At 38.5% G+C, this 20,546-nt stretch overlaps 1 long non-coding RNA gene across 6 annotated transcripts in view; it reads left to right on the forward strand.

Moving 5' to 3' along the window:
* Positions 1–20,546, forward strand: part of LOC147995954 (uncharacterized) — a 250,863-nt gene that overhangs the window by 211,375 nt on the left and 18,942 nt on the right. For 3 of the 6 annotated variants that reach the window (XR_015673537.1, XR_015673555.1, XR_015673526.1), the window contains one exon: positions 17,970–19,192. This is a non-coding gene — a long non-coding RNA (uncharacterized LOC147995954). Of the gene's footprint in view, positions 1–2,459; positions 2,533–17,969; positions 19,193–20,546 lie in introns of those variants that run through there. The other 3 variants (XR_015673546.1, XR_015673564.1, XR_015673549.1) reach the window with 2 other exon arrangements.

The raw sequence follows: 20,546 nt of genomic DNA on the forward strand, positions 1-20,546 counted from the left end.
TGTCCCAGGTCTGTGGAGCATACCTGGCTCTGGGTGATGATGGAGACCAGAAGGACAAGTTTTGGACTATTATATCATGCATTTTTATCTACATTCTTTTTTAAAATTAGAGAACATTTATCATGGCAATTATACTTTCATAGTGGAAGTGATAATTTTTGAAAAAATTTTAAGATATTTAGTAATTGTTAAGAGTCACTTCTTACATCCTGTCTTGTGTTAAGAATATCTATGATTTTTAGCTAAATTGCATTATACGCCATGCCACAGTGTATTTTACCAGTTTAAACAGTGTATTTCTTAATAGAAACTGTTCTTAATTTTCTTTATAACTGAAGACAAGAGATGGCATGTATTGTATAAACATGAGCTAATTCTAAATTAATTTGCCAAGGTCTTTAGATTGTGTTATGAAATTTGCATCATAGTCTAATTATCTTTCACTTATATAAACACATCAATGGGATCTTCCTTTTTAAAATACTCAGGCAGAAGCAGCAGGGTCTACTGTCCTTAATGATATTTAACAATGTTAATATTATGTCATGATCAAATTAATATTACTTGAATTACTTTGTGTTTACTCAGCATATACCATATGTTTATTCGGATAGTTCTGAAAGAATGTTCAGTAGGTGATGCCAATTCAGAATTATATTGTATTAATAATTAGGAGATGCCCATATATTTTATTTAATCTACTAAGTGAGTAGATGGTAGTTTTCACTAGAATCATTCCGTTCAAAAATTATTGAGAACTAGATTTTGCCCTCTTCATATTGTTGCTCATCTTTCATTATTACACTAGTCAAAACTCAGATTACTTTGTTGAAGTAGTTATTAGTAATTCTCTCTTACGTGTATATTTAAAGAATCTGGACTTTGATCTTGGCAAACATTAACAAAGTAATCTCACTGGAGTGACAGAGTCAGGCAGACAGTAATCAGCACATCATCTTAGCTGTCTGAAATCTGACAGAGAAGATTTTCAAGTTTTTTTTAAAGTAGAGTATTAATATCCTACAAAAGGTTTGTTAAGAGTCCCATTGTCAGATGAGTTCGAGAAATGCTGTTTCTGTATTTATTTCCTAATATCTATTTTGCATATAAGAGTACAGAGAAGTTTTACAGTGAAGAAACCTTTTAGTTTTAACTCAACATTTTTCACTTATTTATCAATGACACTTTTATCCGCAATACCTCTTAAAATACTTAAGACAATGGTCTCCATACAAACAGCTTTGGCATTACTGCCTGATAATTCTGACACATATCACTTAGTTCTATAAGTACTTACATGTATCGACACAGAGTAAGAAGAATGTTAAGGAAAATGTGGTGGAGAATATGGAAGAGTTTTGTCAAATGTAGGCTCCACATGAACCAAATTAGTAAGTTTCAGGTAGAATGTTTCAGAGCCAACTCTTACAATTTAAAATTAGAGTGTTTCAGGGTGTCACATATGAAAGCAAACCTCAGAAGGCATGTTGGACAATATGTAAATAAAATTTGCTGAACAAATGTTTGATGACAAAAGTGCAAATTAATTAGAAACATGCAGGATAAATTGCTTTTGAAATATGCCTGTGTGTAAAATTTTAGAAATGGCTTAAAATAAGTTTTGACCAGATGTGTTGTGGGTTTTACTAAGCTCAGATATTAAAAAGTTCAGGATGTGCATGATCATGAAGAAGTCATTAAGTTCTAACATAAAATCTTAGAAAAGAGAAAATGAACATTTGTGTTTAGAAGGTTTTAATGAACCTTAACATGGTACAGAATAATGTCCTTGAAGTCAGTAAAATCTACCCACTGCCTTTCTTACTAGTCTATCAAAATTATTTCCCCAAATTTCAAGATGGAACACTAATCTCCTAGAATTATGGATATGCAAATTTGTCTTTTATTCGCTTTTGGTAACAAACACTTATGGCCATGTGTCATTAAAACATTGTTTCCATTGAATTTTAATTTTAATTTTCTGAATTTGGTATTATCACATGGTTCTAGTAGGTATTTACTTGTTTATTCAAAACAATGATCAGTGATGTCAGCAGGTCTCTGAAAATAGAATTTCTTAACTTGTGTTTACTTTGCTATATTCAAAGCAGAAGAACTGAAAAAAAAAACTACAACTCTGTAAACATGCTTTGGCTTGCCTTTTTATTGATAGATTTTTGTATATTGAACCATCCCTATATCTCTGGGATGAAGTCTACTTGATCATGGTGGATGATCTTTTTGATGTGTTTTGGGTTCACTTTGCAAGTCTTTTATTAGGTATTTTTGAATCAACGCTCATGAAGGAAATGGGTCTGTAGTTCTCTGACTTTGTTGAGTCTTTGTGTAGTTTGGGTATCAGGTGATTGTTGCCGCATAGAATAAGTCTGGCAGTCTTCCTTCTGTTTCTATTTTGTGGAGTTATATTGTCTTCTTTGACTTCTTTGAAAATGTGGTAGATTCCTGGTTGCTGCCGCTGCAGAGAGCCCGTGGGGAGCACCCCAGGAGCGAACCTGAGCCTCGGGACCACAGGTAAGACCAAATTTTCTGCTGCAAGAAAGCTGCCTGGTGAACTCAAGACACAGGCCCACAGGAACAGCTGAAGACCCGTAGAGAGGAAAAACTACACGCCAGAAAGCAGAACACTCTGTCCCCATAACTGACTGAAAGAGAGGAAAACAGGTCTACAGCACTCCTGTCACACAGGCTTATAGGACAGTCTAGCCACTGTCAGAAATAGCAGAACAAAGTAACACTAGAGATAATCTGATGGCGAGAGGCAAGCGCAGGAACCCAAGCAACAGAAACCAAGACTACATGCCATCATCGGAGCCCAATTCTCCCACCAAAACAAACATGGAATATCCAAACACACCAGAAAAGCAAGATCTAGTTACAAAATCATATTTGATCATGATGCTGGAGGACTTCAAGAAAGACATGAACACACTTAGGGAAGCACAGGAAAACATTAATAAACAAGTAAAAGCCTACAGAGAGGAATCGCAAAAATCCCTGAAAGAATTCCAGGAAAACACAATCAAACAGTTGAAGGAATTAAAAATGGAAATAGAAGCAATCAAGAAAGAACACATGGAAACAACCCTGGATATAGAAAACCAAAAGAAGAGACAAGGAGCTGTAGATACAAGCCTCACCAACAGAATTCAAGAGATGGAAGAGAGAATCTCAGGAGCAGAAGATTCCATAGAAATCATTGACTCAACTGTCAAAGATAATGTAAAGCGGAAAAAGCTACTGGTCCAAAACATACAGGAAATCCAGGACTCAATGAGAAGATCAAACCTAAGGATAATAGGTATAGAAGAGAGTGAAGACTCCCAGCTCAAAGAACAAGTAAATATCTTCAACAAAATCATAGAAGAAAACTTCCCTAACCTAAAAAAAGAGATACCCATAGACATACAAGAAGCCTACAGAACTCCAAATAGATTGGACCAGAAAAGAAACACCTCCCGTCACATAATTGTCAAAACACCAAACGCACAAAATAAAGAAAGAATATTAAAAGCAGTAAGGGAAAAAGGTCAAGTAACATATAAAGGGAGACCTATCAGAATCACACCAGATTTCTCGCCAGAAACTATGAAGGCCAGAAGGTCCTGGACAGATGTCATACAGACCCTAAGAGTACACAAATGCCAGCCCAGGTTACTGTATCCAGCAAAACTCTCAATTAACATTGATGGAGAAACCAAGATATTCCATGACAAAACCAAATTTACACAATATCTTTCAACAAATCCAGCACCACAAAGGATAATAAATGGTAAAGCCCAACATAAGGAGGCAAGCTATACCCTAGAAGAAGCAAGAAACTAATCGTCTTGGCAACAAAACAAAGAGAATGAAAGCACACAAACATAACCTCACACCCAAATATGAATATAAAGGGAAACAATAATCACTATTCCTTAATATCTCTCAATATCAATGGCCTCAACTCCCCAATAAAAAGACATAGATTAACAAACTGGATACGCAATGAGGACCCTGCATTCTGCTGCCTACAGGAAACACACCTCAGAGACAAAGACAGACACTACCTCAGAGTGAAAGGCTGGAAAACAACTTTCCAAGCAAATGGTCAGAAGAAGCAAGCTGGAGTAGCCATTCTAATATCAAATAAAATCAATTTCCAACTAAAAGTCATCAAAAAAGATAAGGAAGGACACTTCATATTCATCAAAGGAAAAATCCACCAAGATGAACTCTCAATCCTAAATATCTATGCCCCAAATACAAGGGCACCTACATACGTAAAAGAAACCTTACTAAAGCTCAAAACACACATTGCACCTCACACAATAATAGTGGGAGACTTCAACACCCCACTCTCATCAATGGACAGATCATGGAAACAGAAATTAAACAGTGATGTCGACAGATTAAGAGAAGTCATGAGCCAAATGGACTTAACGGATATTTATAGAACATTCTATCCTAAAGCAAAAGGATATACCTTCTTCTCAGCTCCTCATGGTACTTTCTCCAAAATTGACCATATAATTGGTCAAAAAACGGGCCTCAACAGGTACAGAAAGAGAGAGATAATCCCATGCATGCTATCGGACCACCACGGCCTAAAACTGGTCTTCAATAACAATAAGGGAAGAATGCCCACATATACGTGGAAATTGAACAATGCTCTACTCAATGATAACCTGGTCAAGGAAGAAATAAAGAAAGAAATTAAAAACTTTTTAGAATTTAATGAAAATGAAGATACAACATACCCAAACTTATGGGACACAATGAAAGCTGTGCTAAGAGGAAAACTCATAGCGCTGAGTGCCTGCAGAAAGAAACAGGAAAGAGCATATGTCAGCAGCTTGACAGCACACCTAAAAGCTCTAGAACAAAAAGAAGCAAATACACCCAGGAGGAGTAGAAGGCAGGAAATAATCAAACTCAGAGCTGAAATCAACCAAGTAGAAACAAAAAGGACCATAGAAAGAATCAACAGAACCAAAAGTTGGTTCTTTGAGAAAATCAACAAGATAGATAAACCCTTAGCCAGACTAACGAGAGGACACAGAGAGTGCGTCCAAATTAACAAAATTAGAAATGAAAAGGGAGACATAACTACAGATTCAGAGGAAATTCAAAAAATCATCAGATCTTACTATAAAAACCTATATTCAACAAAATTTGAAAATCTTCAGGAAATGGGCAATTTCCTAGACAGATACCAGGTATCGAAGTTAAATCAGGAACAGATAAACCAGTTAAACAACCCCATAACTCCTAAGGAAATAGAAGCAGTCATTAAAGGTCTTCCAACCAAAAAGAGCCCAGGTCCAGACGGGTTTAGTGCAGAATTCTATCAAACCTTCATAGAAGACCTCATACCAATATTATCCAAAATATTCCACAAAATTGAAACGGATGGAGCACTACCGAATTCCTTCTACGAAGCCACAATTACTCTTATACCTAAACCACACAAAGACACAACAAAGAAAGAGAACTTCAGACCAATTTCCCTTATGAATATCGACGCAAAAATACTCAATAAAATTCTGGCAAACCGAATTCAAGAGCACATCAAAACAATCATCCACCATGATCAAGTAGGCTTCATCCCAGGCATGCAGGGATGGTTTAATATACGGAAAACCATCAACGTGATCCATCATATAAACAAACTGAAAGAACAAAACCACATGATCATTTCATTAGATGCTGAGAAAGCATTTGACAAAATTCAACACCCCTTCATGATAAAAGTCCTGGAAAGAATAGGAATTCAAGGCCCATACCTAAACATAGTAAAAGCCATATACAGCAAACCAGTTGCTAACATTAAACTAAATGGAGAGAAACTCGAAGCAATCCCACTAAAATCAGGGACTAGACAAGGCTGCCCACTCTCTCCCTACTTATTCAATATAGTTCTTGAAGTTCTAGCCAGAGCAATCAGACAACAAAAGGAGATCAAGGGGATACAGATCGGAAAAGAAGAAGTCAAAATATCACTATTTGCAGATGACATGATAGTATATTTAAGTGATGCCAAAAGTTCCACCAGAGAACTACTAAAGCTGATAAACAACTTCAGCAAAGTGGCTGGGTATAAAATTAACTCAAATAAATCAGTTGCCTTCCTCTATACAAAAGAGAAACAAGCCGAGAAAGAAATTAGGGAAACGACACCCTTCATAATAGACCCAAATAATATAAAGTACCTCGGTGTGACTTTAACCAAGCAAGTAAAAGATCTGTACAATAAGAACTTCAAGACACTGAGGAAAGAAATTGAAGAAGACCTCAGAAGATGGAAAGATCTCCCATGCTCATGGATTGGCAGGATTAATATAGTAAAAATGGCCATTTTACCAAAAGCAATCTACAGATTCAATGCAATCCCCATCAAAATTCCAATCCAATTCTTCAAAGAGTTAGACAGAACAATTTGCAAATTCATCTGGAATAACAAAAAACCCAGGATAGCTAAAGCTATCCTCAACAATAAAAGGACTTCAGGGGGGAATCACTATCCCTGAACTCAAGCAGTATTACAGAGCAATAGTGATAAAAACTGCATGGTATTGGTACAGAGACAGACAGATAGACCAATGGAATAGAATTGAAGACCCAGAAATGAACCCACACACCTATGGTCACTTGATTTTTGACAAAGGAGCCAAAACCATCCAATGGAAAAAAGATAGCATTTTCAGCAAATGCTGCTGGTTCAACTGGAGGGCAACATGTAGAAGAATGCAGATCGATCCATGCTTATCACCCTGTACAAAGCTTAAGTCCAAGTGGATCAAGGACCTCCACATCAAACCAGACACACTCAAACTAATAGAAGAAAAACTAGGGAAGCATCTGGAACACATGGGCACTGGAAAAAATTTCCTGAACAAAACACCAATGGCTTATGCTCTAAGATCAAGAATCGACAAATGGGATCTCATAAAACTGCAAAGCTTCTGTAAGGCAAAGGACACGGTGGTTAGGACAAAACGGCAACCAACAGATTGGGAAAAGATCTTTACCAATCCTACAACAGATAGAGGCCTTATATCCAAAATATACAAAGAACTCAAGAAGTTAGAGCACAGGGAAACAAATAACCCTATTAAAAAATGGGGTTCAGAGCTAAACAAAGAATTCACAGCTGAGGAATGCCGAATGGCTGAGAAACACCTAAAGAAATGTTCAACATCTTTAGTCATAAGGGAAATGCAAATCAAAACAACCCTGAGATTTCACCTCACACCAGTGAGAATGGCTAAGATCAAAAACTCAGGTGACAGCAGATGCTGGCGCGGATGTGGAGAAAGAGGAACACTCCTCCATTGTTGGTGGGATTGCAGACTGGTAAAACCATTCTGGAAATCAGTCTGGAGGTTCCTCAGAAAATTGGACATTGAACTGCCTGAGGATCCAGCTATACCTCTCTTGGGCATATACCCAAAAGATGCCTCAACATATAAAAGAGACACGTGCTCCACTATATTCATTGCAGCCTTATTTATAATAGCCAGAAAATGGAAAGAACCGAGATGCCCTTCAACAGAGGAATGGATACAGAAAATGTGGTACATCTACACAATGGAATATTACTCAGCTATCAAAAACAACGAGTCTATGAAATTCGTAGGCAAATGGTTGGAACTGGAAAATATCATCCTGAGTGAGCTAACCCAATCACAGAAAGACATACATGGTATGCACTCATTGATAAGTGGCTATTAGCCCAAATGCTTGAATTACCCTAGATCCCTAGAACAAACGAAACTCAAGACGGATGATCAAAATGTGAATGCTTCACTCCTTCTTTAAATGAGGAAAAAGAATACCCTTGGCTGGGAAGGGAGAGGCAAAGATTAAAACAGAGACTGAAGGAACACCCATTCAGAGCCTGCCCCACAGGTGGCCCATACATATACAGCCACCCAATTGGACAAGATGGATGAAGCAAAGAAGTGCAGACCGACAGGAGCCGGATGTAGATCGCTCCTGAGAGACACAGCCAGAATACAGCAAATACAGAGGCGAATGCCAGCAGCAAACCACTGAGCTGAGAATAGGTCCCCCGTTGAAGGAATCAGAGAAAGAACTGGAAGAGCTTGAAGGGGCTCGAGACCCCAAAAGTACAACAATGTCAAGCAACCAGAGCTTCCAGGGACTAAGCCACTACCTAAAGACTATATATGGACTGACCCTGGACTCTGACCCCATAGGTAGCAATGAATATCCTAGTAAGAGCACCAGTGGAAGGGGAAGCCCTGGGTCCTGCTAAGACTGAACCCCCAGTGAACTAGACTATGGGGGGAGGGCGGCAATGGGGGGAGGGTTGGGAGGGGAACACCCATAAGGAAGGGGAGGGGGGAGGGGGATTTGCCCGGAAACCGGGAAAGGGAATAACACTTGAAATGTATATAAGAAATACTCAAGTTAATAAAAAAAAAAAAAGAAAAAGAAAAAAATGCTTGCAAAGAAGAAAGACAGTAATAACATCAAATGTGAATTTTGAAAAGACCAATGAAATAACATAGAAATTAAAAGATTTTAAGTATAAAAGAGAGAATAGATAGGGGCTTATGGACAGGAAACCACGAAAGGGAATAACATTTGAAATGTGAATAAAGAAATATATCCAATAAAAAAAAAAGAACAAGAAAAAAAAAAGAAAATGTGGTAGAAATCTGTACTAAAACCATCTTGCCTCGGACTTTTTTGGTTGTGAGAATTTTAATGAATGTTTCTATTTCCTTAGGGGTTATAGGTCTATTTAAATTGTTTGTCTTATCTTTATTTAACTTTGGTAAGTAAAATCTATCAAGAAAATTGTCCATTTCTTTTAGATTTTTCAATTTTGTGGTGTATAGGTTTTTGAAGTATGATCTAATGATCCTTTGGATTTCCTCGGTGTTTGTTGGTATATCCCTGTTTTTGTTTCTGATTTTGTTAATTTAGATATTTCCTCTCTGTCTTTTAGTTAGTTTGGATAAGAGACTGCCTATCATATTGATTTTCTTAAAGAACTAATTTGTTTTATTGATTCTTTGTATTGTTTTTGTTTCTCTTTTATTGATTTCAGCCCTCATCTTTTTTTTCCTTCTTTTTTTTTTATTAACTTGAGTATTTCTTATTTACATTTAGAGTGTTATTCCCTTTCCCGGTTTAAGGGCCAACATCCCCCAACCCCTCCCCCTCCCCTTCTTTATGGGTGTTCCCCTTCCCGTCCTCCCCCCATTGCCGCCCTCCCCCCAACAATCACGTTCACTGGGGGTTCAGTCTTAGCAGGACCCAGGGCTTCCCCTTCCACTGGTGATCTTACTAGGATATTCATTGCTACCTATGAGGTTGGAGCCCAGGGTCAGTCCATGCATAGTCTTTAGTAGTGGCTTAGTCCCTGGAAGCTCTAGTTGCTTGGCATTGTTGTTCATATGGGGTCTCGAGCCCCTTCAAGCTCTTCCAGTTCTTTCTCTGATTCCTTCAACGGGGGTCCTATTCTCAGTTCAGTGGTTTGCTGCTGGCATTCGCCTCTGTATTTGCTGTATTCTGGCTGTGTCTCTCAGGAGAGATCTACATCCGGCTCCTGTCTGCCTGCACTTCTTTGCTTCATCCATCTTGTCTAATTGGGTGGCTGTATATGTATGGGCCACATGTGGGGCAGGCTCTGAATGGGTGTTCCTTCTGTCTATGTTTTAATCTTTGCCTCTCTGTTCCCTGCCAAGGGTATTCTTGTTCCCCTTTTAAAGAAGGAGTGAAGCATTCACGTTTTGATCATCTGTCTTGAGTTTCATGTGTTCTTGGCGTCTAGGGTAATTCAAGCATTTGGGCTAATAGCCACTTATCAATGAGTGCATACCATGTCTGTTTTTCTGTGATTGGGTTACCTCACTTAGGATGATATTTTCCAGTTACAACCATTTCCCTATGAATTTCATAAAGGCATTGTTTTTGATAGCTGAGTAATATTCCATTGTGTAGATGTACCACATTTTCTGTATCCATTCCTCTGTTGATGGGCATCTGGGTTCTTTCCAGCTTCTGGCTATTATAAATAAGGCTGCGATGAACATAGTGGAGCACGTGTCTTTTTTATATGTTGGGGCATCTTTTGGGTATATGCCCAAGAGAGGTATAGCTGGATCCTCAGGCAGTTCAATGTTCAATTTTCTGAGGAACCTCCAGACTGATTTCCAGAATGGTTGTACCAGTCTGCAGTCCCACCAACAATGGAGGAGTGTTCCTCTTTCTCCGCATCCTCGCCAGCATTTGCTGTCTCCTGAGTTTTTGATCTTAGCCATTCTCACTGGTGTGAGGTGAAATCTCAGGGTTGTTTTGATTTGCATTTCCCTTATGACTAAAAATGTTGAACATTTCTTTAGGTGTTTCTCAGCCATTCGACATTCCTCAGCTGTGAATTCTTTGTTTAGCTCTGAACTCCATTTTTTAATAGGGTTATTTGACTCCCTGCGTCTAACTTCTTGAGTTCTTTGTATATTTTGGATATGAGGCCTCTATCTGTTGTAGGATTGGTAAAGATCTTTTCCCAATCTGTTGGTTGCCGTTTTGTCCTAACCACAGTGTCCTTTGCCTTACAGAATTCAGCCCTCATCTTAATTATTTCTTACCATCCTTTGTTTATTTTTGTTTGAGAGGTTTTAGCATTAAATTGATAATATGAGGTATCTCCAGTTTCTTTAGGAAGGCACGTAGTGCTATTGACTTTACTCTTAGCACTGTTTACAATGTGTGCCATGAGTTTGGATATGTCCTGCCCTCATTGTTATTAAATTCTAGAACATCTATAATTTATATATTGCTGCCTTGGCCCTGAAATCATTTTGTAGGAAGTTGTTCAGTTTCTAAGAGTTTGTAGGCTTTCTGTTGTTTCTGTTGTTGTTGAAATTCAGCTTTAATGTATGGTGGTCTGATAGAATAAAGAGGGTTATTTCAATTATTTCCATCTGTTAAGACTTGCTTTGTAACCTAATGTGTGATGAATTTTTGAGAATTTTCAGTGATAAGAACTGATAAGAAGATATATTCTCCTGTGTTTGGGTGAAATGTTCTGTTAGCTCCATAATTTCTCTTTTGTTTTTGTCTGGATGACCTGCCCATTGGTGAGAGTGAGGTATTGAAGTCTCCCAGTATTAAAATATGGGGTTGGATATGTTATTTAAGTGTTTGTAATGTGGGTGCCCTTGTGTTTGGATAACAGTTGCTAAGAATTGAAATATCACATTGGTGGATTTTTCTTTGAGGAGTATAGAGTGTCCTTTACCATCCATTGTAATTAATTTTTGTTTAAAGTTTATTTTCTTATAAATTAAAATGGCTACACCAGCTTGCTCCTTATGTTCATTTGCCTGAATTATCTTTTCCCAACCTTTTACCCTGAACTAATGTCTATCCTTGATATTGAGGTGTGTTTCTTGGATGCAGAAAAAGGATGGAATCCTTTTTGTTTTTTGTTTTTATTTCATTTTGTTTTGTTTCAGAATACTTTTTATTAGATATATTTCTTTATTTGCATTTCAAATGTTATTCCATTTCCCGGTTTCCTGTCCATAAACCCCTCTCCCCCTCTCCCATACAGGTATTGCCACCATTCATCACCCTTACTGCAACCCCTCCGACATTCCCCTGCACTGGAGGTCCAACCTTGGCAGGACCAAGAGCTTCCTTTTCCACTGGTGACCAAACAAGGCTATTCTCTGCTACATAAGCAGTTGGAGTCCTGGGTCAGTCCATGTAGTGTCTTTCGGTAGTGGTTTAGTTCCTGGAAGCTCTGGTTTGTTGGCATTTTTGTCTTATGGGATTGCAAGCACCTTCAGCTCTTTCAATCCTTCCTCTAATTCCCCCCAAGGGGATCCTGTTCTTCATTAAATGGTTTGGTGCTAGCATTGACCTCTGTATTGGACATGCTCTGGATGTGTCTCTCAGGAGAGATCTACATCTGGTCCCTTTCAGCATGCACTTTTAAGCTTCATCAATTTTATCTAGTTTTAGTGACTGTATATAGATGGGCTACATGTGGTGCAGGCTCTGAATGGTCGTTCTTTCAGTTTCTGCTTTAAATTTTGCCTCTATATCCCCTTCTATGGATATCTTTGTTCCCCCTTTTAAGAAGGGGTGGGAGCATCCACATCTTGGTCATCCTTCTACTTGAGCTTCCTGTGGTCTATGGATTGCATCTTGGGTAATTCGAGCTTTTAGGCTAATACCCATTTATTAATGAGTGCATACCAAGTGTGTTTTTCTGTGATTGTGTTACCTCATTCAGGATGACATTTTCCAGTTCATACTATTTGCCTATGAATTTCATGAAGTCATTGTTTTTGATTGCTGAATAGTATTCCATAGTGTAGCTGTACCATATTTTTTAATCCATTCCTCTGTTGAAGAGCATCTGAGTTCTTTCCAGCTTCTGGCTATTATAAGTAAGGCTGCTATGAACATACTGGAGCATGTGACTTTGTTATATGTTGGAGAATATTTTGGATATATGCCCAGGAGAGGTATAGCAAAGACCTCAGGTAGTGGAATGTCCAATTTTCTGAGGAACCTCCAGATTTCCAGAGTACTAGTTTGCAATTCTACCAACAATGGAGGAGTATTCCTCTATCTCCACATCTTCACCAGCATCTGCCTTCACCTGAGTTCTTTATCTTAGCCATTCTGGCTGGTGTGAGGTGGAATCTCAGGGTTGTTTTGATTTGCATTTCCCTGATGACTAAGGATGTTGAGCATTTCTTTAGATGCTTTTCAGCCATTCAATATTCCTCAGCTGAGAATGTTTTGTTCAACTCTGTACCCCATTTTTGAATAGGGCTCTTTGGCTCTCTGGAGTCAAACTTCTTGAGTTCTTTCTATATTTTGGGTATTGATCCTCTATTGAATGTAGGATTGGTAAAGATCTTTTCCCAAAATGTTGGTTGTCGTTTTGTCCTAATGACCGTATCCTTTGGCTTAAAGAAGCTTTGCAGTTTTATGAGGTCCCATTTCTCCATTCTCAATCTAAGAGCATAAGCCATTGGTGTGTTGTTCAGAAAAATTAACCCAGTGCCCATGTGTTTGAGGCTCTTCCCCACTTTATTTTCTGTTAGTTTGAGTGTATCTGGTTTGATGTGGAGGTCCTTATTCTACATGGACTTAAGCTTTGTACAGGGTCATAAGAATGGTTTCTTTGCATTCTTCTTCATGTTGACCTCCAGCTGAACATGCACCATTTGTTGAATATGCTATCTTTCTTCAATTGGATGGTTCTAGCTACTTTGTCAAAGATCAAACCACAGGTGATTGGGCTCATATCTGGGTCTTCATTCTCTTCCATTGATCTCTCTGCCTGTCTCTCTACCAATACCATACAGTTTTTATGAGTATTCCTCTGTAATACTACTTGAGGTCAGGAATAGTGATTGTCCCAGAAGTTCTTTTATTATTGAGTATAGTTTTAGCTATCTTGGGTTTTTGGTTATTCCAGATGAATTTGCAAATTGTTCTAACTCTCTGACGAATTGGATTGGAATTTTAATGGGGATTGCATTGAATCTGTAGATTCCTTTGGTAAAATGGCCATTTTTACTATATTAATCCTGCCAATCCATGAGCATAGGAGATCTTTCCATCTTCAGAGATCTTCTTCAATTTCTTTCTTCAGAGACTTGAAGTTCTTGTCATACAGATCTTTCACTTGCTTGGTTAACGTCACACCAAGATATTTTATATTATTTGTGACTATTGTGAAGGGTTCATCATGATGGATTTTTCCTTTGATGAATATGAAGTGTCCTTCCTTATCTTTTCTGATGGCTTTTGGTTGAAAATCGATTTTATTCGATATTAGAATGGCTACTCCAGCTTGCTTCTTCTGACCATTTGCTTGGAAAGTTGTTTTCCAGCCTTTCACTCTGAGGTAGTGTCTGTCTTTGTCTCTGAGGTGTGTTTCCTGTAGGCAGCAGAATGCAGGGTCCTCATTGTGTATCCAATTTGTTAATCTGTGTCTTTTTATTGGGGGATTGAGTCCATTGATGTTGAGAGATATTAAGGAATAGTGATTGTTGCTTCCTGTTATTTTCGTATTTGGATGTGAGATTATGTTTGTGTGCTTTTCTTCTATTTGTTTTGTTGCCAAGATGATTAGTTTCTTGCTTCTTCTAGGGTATAGCTTGCCTCCTTATGTTGGGCTTTGCTATTTATTATCCTTTGTAGGGCTGGATTTATAGAAAGATATTGTTTAAATTTGGTTTTGTCATGGAATATCTTGGTTTCTCCATCTATGTTAATTAAGAGTTTTGCTGCATACATTAACCTGGGCTGGCAGGTGTTTCCCTCCACATCCTCCCCCCACTACCACCCTACCTCCAACAATCACGTTCACTGGCGGTTCAGTCTTGGAAGGCTTCCCCTTCCACTGGTGCTCTTACTAGGCTATTCATTGCTACCTATGAGATTGGAGCCCAGGGTTAGTCCATGTATAGTCTTTGAGTAGTGACTTAGTCCCTGGAAGCTCTGGTTGGTTGTCATTGTTGTTCATATGGGGTCTCAAACCACTTCAAGCTCTTTCAGTCATTTCTAAGATTCTTTCAACAGAGGTCCCATTCTCAGTTCAGTGGTTTAATGATGGCATTCGCCTATGTATTTGCTGTATTCTGGCTGTGTCTCTCAGGAAAGATCTACATCTGGTTCCTGTCAGCCTGCACTTCTTTGCTTCATCCATTTTATCTAGTTTGGTGGCTGTATATTTATGAGCCACATGTAGGGCAGGCTCTGAATGGGTGTTCGTTCTGCCTCTGTTCTAAACTTTGCCTCTCTATTCCCTCCCAGGGGTATTCTTGTTCCCCTTTTAAAGAAGGAGTGAAGCATTCGCATTTTGGTCATCCTTCTTGAGTTTCATGTGTTCTGTGTATCTAGGGTAATTCAAGCATCTGGGCTAATATCCACTTATCAATGAATACATATCATGTGTATTTTTCTGTGATTGGCTTATCTCACTCAGAATGATATTTTCCAGTTCTATCCATTTGCCTATGAATTTATCCTTAGGTTTGATCTTCTCATTGTGTCCTGGATTTCCTGGATGTTTTGGGTAGGAGATTGTTGCATTTTACATTATATTTGATAAAAGATGTTTTGTGTCAAAGATTTTTATGGTATTTTCTACCCCTGAGATTCTCTCTTCTATCCCTTGTATTCTGTTGGTGATGTTGGTGATCTATGACTCCTGGTCTCTTTCTTAGGTTTTCTATCTCCAGGGTTGTCTCCCTTTGTGCTTTCTTTTTGTTTCTATTTCCATTTTTAAATCCTGGACAGTTTTGTTCAATTCCTCCACTTGTTTGGTTGTGTTTTCCTGTTATTTTTTGAGGACTTTTTGTGTTATCTCTTTATGATCTTCTACTTGTTTACTTGTGTTGTCCTGCATTTCTTTAAGGCAGTTATTTATATCCTTCTTAAAGTCCTCCATCATTATCATAAAATGTGATTTCAAATCTAATTCTTGCTTTTCCCATGTGTTTGGATATCCAGTACTTTTTTTGGTGGGAGTACTGGGTTCTGATGGTGCCAAGTAGTCTTGGTTTCTGTTGCTTAGGTTCCTGCACTTGCCTCTAGCCATTGGGTTGTCTCTGGTGTTTGCTTGTCTTGCTGTTCCTGAGAGTGGTTTGACCCTCCTGTAGGTCTCTGTGTCAGCACTCCTGTAGAACTGTTTTCCTGTTTTCTTTCAACCTTTTCTGAGAACAGGTGCTCTGATCTCAGGTGTGTAGGTGCTCCTGGTGACTGTCTTTTCAGCTCCTGGTGTGGGTAGCAATCAGAAGTGTCCTGCCCCTGATTATTCCTAAGTCCTTGTGCCCAGGTGCACAGTTGGTACTAGGTGATGATTCCCTCTTGTGTCTGGAATGTGGGCAGAGTATAGTCTCCTCTGATTTCTGGGGAGTGTCTGCAGTTCTGAGGGTCCAGTTCTCTCCCCCACAGGATTTGGGTGCAGGGAGGTATTTGGCCAGTTCAGTTCAGTCCTGGGCACAGACCAGAACTGCAGGTACTGGCGGCTGACTGCTCCTGTGTTCATGTGTTCAGAGGCACTGTGTGTTTTCCCCTTGGACCAGGGATGTGGGCAGAGGTGTGCAGAAGTGGCAGTCTGTCCTGCAGTCTCAGGATGGCCGTACTCATGGATGGTCAACTCTCTTCCCCATTGTATTTGGGTACAGGGAACTGTGGATTTTTTTATTGTATCCATTCTATAGGCATGTATCTTTTTTATTGGGGGATTGGTACAATTAATATCGAGAGATATCATCAGTGACGGTAGTGGTGGTGGTTTGGGTGGTTGTGGTGCTGTTGGTGTTGTGTGTGTGTGTATGTGTGTGTGTGTGTGTGTTTGTGTGTGTGTGTTTCTCTTTTGTTTTTGCCGATGTGAAATTATTTATTCCCTGTGATTTCATGGGTATAGTTAACCTACTTAGGTTGGAGTTTTCCTTCTAGTTCTTTCTGTAGGGCTGGAGGTAGACAGTGAAGCTGTATGTACATAGACTTGCCTGTTTTTGTACGTGTGTGTGCACACAGTGAAATAGGTCTTTGAGATCAAATCCGAGGATTGGGACAGTTCATCTGGCATGTGTGGCTGTTTTTCTGACTGGTGTGGTCTGCACCTGAGCATTTGAGGTCCTGAGCTTGCCGTTTTTATAATGTGTGAGGCTTATAATAGATGTTCAATAAAGTAGTAAGAGTAAAAGCAAATTGTCTACACTTGATTGGCTTTTACTTATATATTCCTGCTTTTATCTGTAGGGTATACAAAAGAAATAATATCAAATTTAGTAAAAATGCTGAAAAATGAACATTTGGAGTTATATGTTCCAAATATTTATTTTTCAGATTGATGCATGGTCTGGTATTGCTATTTTATAGCATTGAAAGATATTTTTCTAAGGCTTTTTAATAAAGAAATAAATTTGGATGATCTACATTGCAGATGTATCCAGCCAATAAGATTATAAGAAATGTTTGGAATCTTACCTGAGAGAAAAGGCAAATACAGATTTATTCTAATGAGACCGGTCAGAATTTTCTGTGTTATGATACTCTCCTGCAGAAGTATAATTTAATGTATAACTCACTACTTAAAATATTTTTACTAATTCTTTGAGAATTTAATTTAATGCATTCTGATCATATTTATTCCATACTCTTCCCATAACTCCTCCCAGACCTACCTTCAACTTCTCTAATCCAACTTCATGTCCTCTTTTTAAATAATAATAACAATAAAATAACCCACTGGATCCCATTTGCCATGCATGCTCCTGAGTGTGGAGTTACACCTTTAAAGAAGCTCTTCCCCAGAAGCCATCAACTGACAACATGTACTCAGTTAGGAGTGGGACCTTATGAACTAGAATGGTGACTGATTTTGTGCAGATCTTGTGCAGGCAACCATCACTGACATGAGTTACTGAGGGCATCAGCCTTGTCATGTTCATAGTACACTGTTTCCTTCTAGTCATCCCTGACCTCTGAACCTTAAAATCTTTCTCTGCCTCCTTCCATGATAATTCCTGAGCCTTGGAGGTGGAATATCATATAGATGTTTCCAAACACTCTGCAGGTGTTTATTTTTAGGGGGCAGGGCACCAGGAACAAAATAAGTTACTCACTCATCTGGTATATAGACAGAAGTCAGCATTTGCTTAGAGCCTCATATTATTTCATCAAAATGCAGAATAACAAATAAAGTAATGAAGACCCTTCACAGTTACTCTTGGCATACTTTTAAATACCAGTTATAACAAAACAATTTATTGTCTGTGGGTCTGTGTTTTGCTTTTCCCCTGGGGTGTTGGATCTCTGCTTGGGAAGGCAAATTGCAAAGGTACTAGGCTACATTTCCTTTTCCTTTTTGAGCTACAGAAATTGTCATAATTTCCTTCAGTCTTCTATATTAGACGCAGTACTAATCTGCCTATTTTTTTCTTCTTTTCTAGATCAACTAACCACAAATGGAATTTCAAAGAAGATTCTATATAAGTTTTCACCTTGAAATGTTTTATCATTTCAAACTAAGAAGTTTGGATTTTATCCTGAGATTTTATCACATAACTGTGACAATTCCAGATCAGAGAGAAGAAAATAATGCTGGAGACATTGACACATAGGTGAGAGGTGAAAGTAAATTGAACTAGGGTGGATGGCAGGAATAGAGAGAAGTAGAGATATTCATAGGACAGAAGAACCAGGGTCTTATGACTGGTCTGCTACATGAGGAGCAGGAATGAAGGTTGATTAGGATCTAAGGCAGAGAGCTTTTTTTTTTTTTTTTTTTTTTGATTCTTTTTTTCGGAGCTGGGGACCGAACCCAAGGCCTTGCGCTTCCTAGGTAGGCAGAGAGCTTTACAGTGGTTCTTGTATAAGATATAAAGATTGAAGACATGTACAATGTGTCAGTCAATAGCAGCATAGTGGATTGAGTTCTAGGTAGACTGAATTTTAAATTTCCAATTGTGTCTAAATATTTTCCATAGATATTAACCTATGATAGTAATGTTTAGTATAGTTTATAGAAGTTAGGTGAATATAAAAATCTATTAATTTTAACTATGTTAAATGATAGTGTGACATTCACTTTTAAATAGTTAAGGCTATAATTAGTGTGTTAGAGTCAATACTTGATTCATTTCTTCTAGTGGTCCAAAGAATCCAATACAAGACATAAAAAATAGTTTGGTGAGATGATTTGTACAACAGGCTAGAAACTGGCTTTCCAAATGAGACTACTGCAATATTTATATAACACCCCCAATGTGTTTTACTTAAAATCAGGAATCTATTGATATATCTATAGGAAGAACCTTGGTAAGTGAATTGGCCTATGAGATCTGTCATTGGTAAGACATTCTAGAATTTCATCAAGCAGATTAGGTACCTAAGATTGTTAAAATATGTTAATTTAATGTACACATTTTGTCATTAAGGAAACTCTTATGTGTTAGAAAAATTAATTGTTACTTTTTACTATTTTTGTTTGTGTATATTCACTGTACAAAATAACAGGTTTCATGATGGCATTTTAGTATGTGTGTATCATGTACTTTTTTTGAGTCTGCTTTATTTCAGTTAACACGGTGATCTCTAGTTCAATAGTTTCGTGTAAATATTGTAATTTTATTCTTATTTATGCTTGAATAAAATTAAACTGTGAATAGATGAATTTTTGTTTACTAATTTATCTACTAATGGTCACCTAGATCCCAGGAAGCCATATCTCTTGTAAGCAAACACAGGTGTACAGACATCTTAGTGGAATGGTGAATATCCGTCAACCATATATCATGGAGTGATATAGCCCAATTATGCGGTTATTTCTATTTTTAGTTTTTTCAGGAACCTCAATACTGATTTTCATAGTGGTTGCTCTAATTTATATTTCTACCAATAACATTTCTCCCACCCCACCCCCGTGTGTGTGTGTGTGTGTGTGTGTGTGTGTGTGTGTGTGTGTGTGTGTGCGTGTGTAGTTAGGGTACTCTAGCCAGTTTGCAAACATGGCTCTGGCAGTCCATTTCTTCTCCCCCACTTTCTCTGCTAAAATCATTGGATTCCATTTGTGAAGCTAGCCCCAAGGCCTATTCCCATTTTTGGCCACTTCCTCCTTCTGATGCTTACTACAAAGGTCCAGCTAAGAAAGTAGTGAAGTCCAGCAATCAAAATTCCCCTTTGGCTCACCTAATTAACATGCCCAATTAAAATGAAACACCTCGCCCCAACACGGGCCTCCCCTTTATCTTCATAAACCATCGTTTGCCTATGGACCATGTCTGTTTCCTATCTATGCAGAGGCAGTCATTTGTCCTCACCTCAGGGACAAATACCCTGCCCCATCTCTTTTGTTCCCTTCCTCTTCTCTCTTGTCCTCTATATCCTGTCTTTGTCTCTTATTCCTTGCACTCTGGTCCTGGGCGTCCTGGTCAGTGGTCCATATAAAGGTCTTTCTTAATCATTATTTTTATCAGAGTCTTTTCCTGAACCTGGAGTGTGGGGAGGAGAGGGAGTTTTGAGTATGTGTATTGTTGACAAAAGCATCCAACATGAGGGACCCAAAGTCTCAGAATGGGAATGGCAATGTCCTTCTTGTCAGGCTTAAATGGATGGCACAGTCTTTCTCTGGTTGCAATACATATATTTCTGAATGGTTGATCTTTAACTAAAGCCAGTGTATTCTCCTGGACATCTGCAGCTTGAAACTGCTCACCTACAGAACCCTCCTATCTAGATTAACTAACCTGCATTCTCCTCCTTCCTGTGGTATATTGATAAACACACCCAAGTTCTGGGTTGCTGTTGGTACTCTCCAACAGAGCCCATGGCCTGTGGATCACAGCCTTTTTGTACTTGTGTCTCCTGTTACTGCCGTTTGCAGCCTAGGAGCTCATTGATTTCCTTAGGCTGCATGGCCAAGGAGATTCAAGGACCACCCTGTCTTTTGTCCGGGGTTGTGTCCGGCTTTTACATTGGGTGCCAAGGAACCAAACTCAGGAGGCAGTACTTACAACTTTGTACTTATC

Source organism: Rattus norvegicus, chromosome 2 (genome assembly GCF_021556685.1).
Source record: "Rattus norvegicus strain SHRSP/BbbUtx chromosome 2, alternate assembly SHRSP_T2T, whole genome shotgun sequence".
Classification (NCBI taxonomy): Eukaryota; Metazoa; Chordata; class Mammalia; order Rodentia; family Muridae; genus Rattus; species Rattus norvegicus.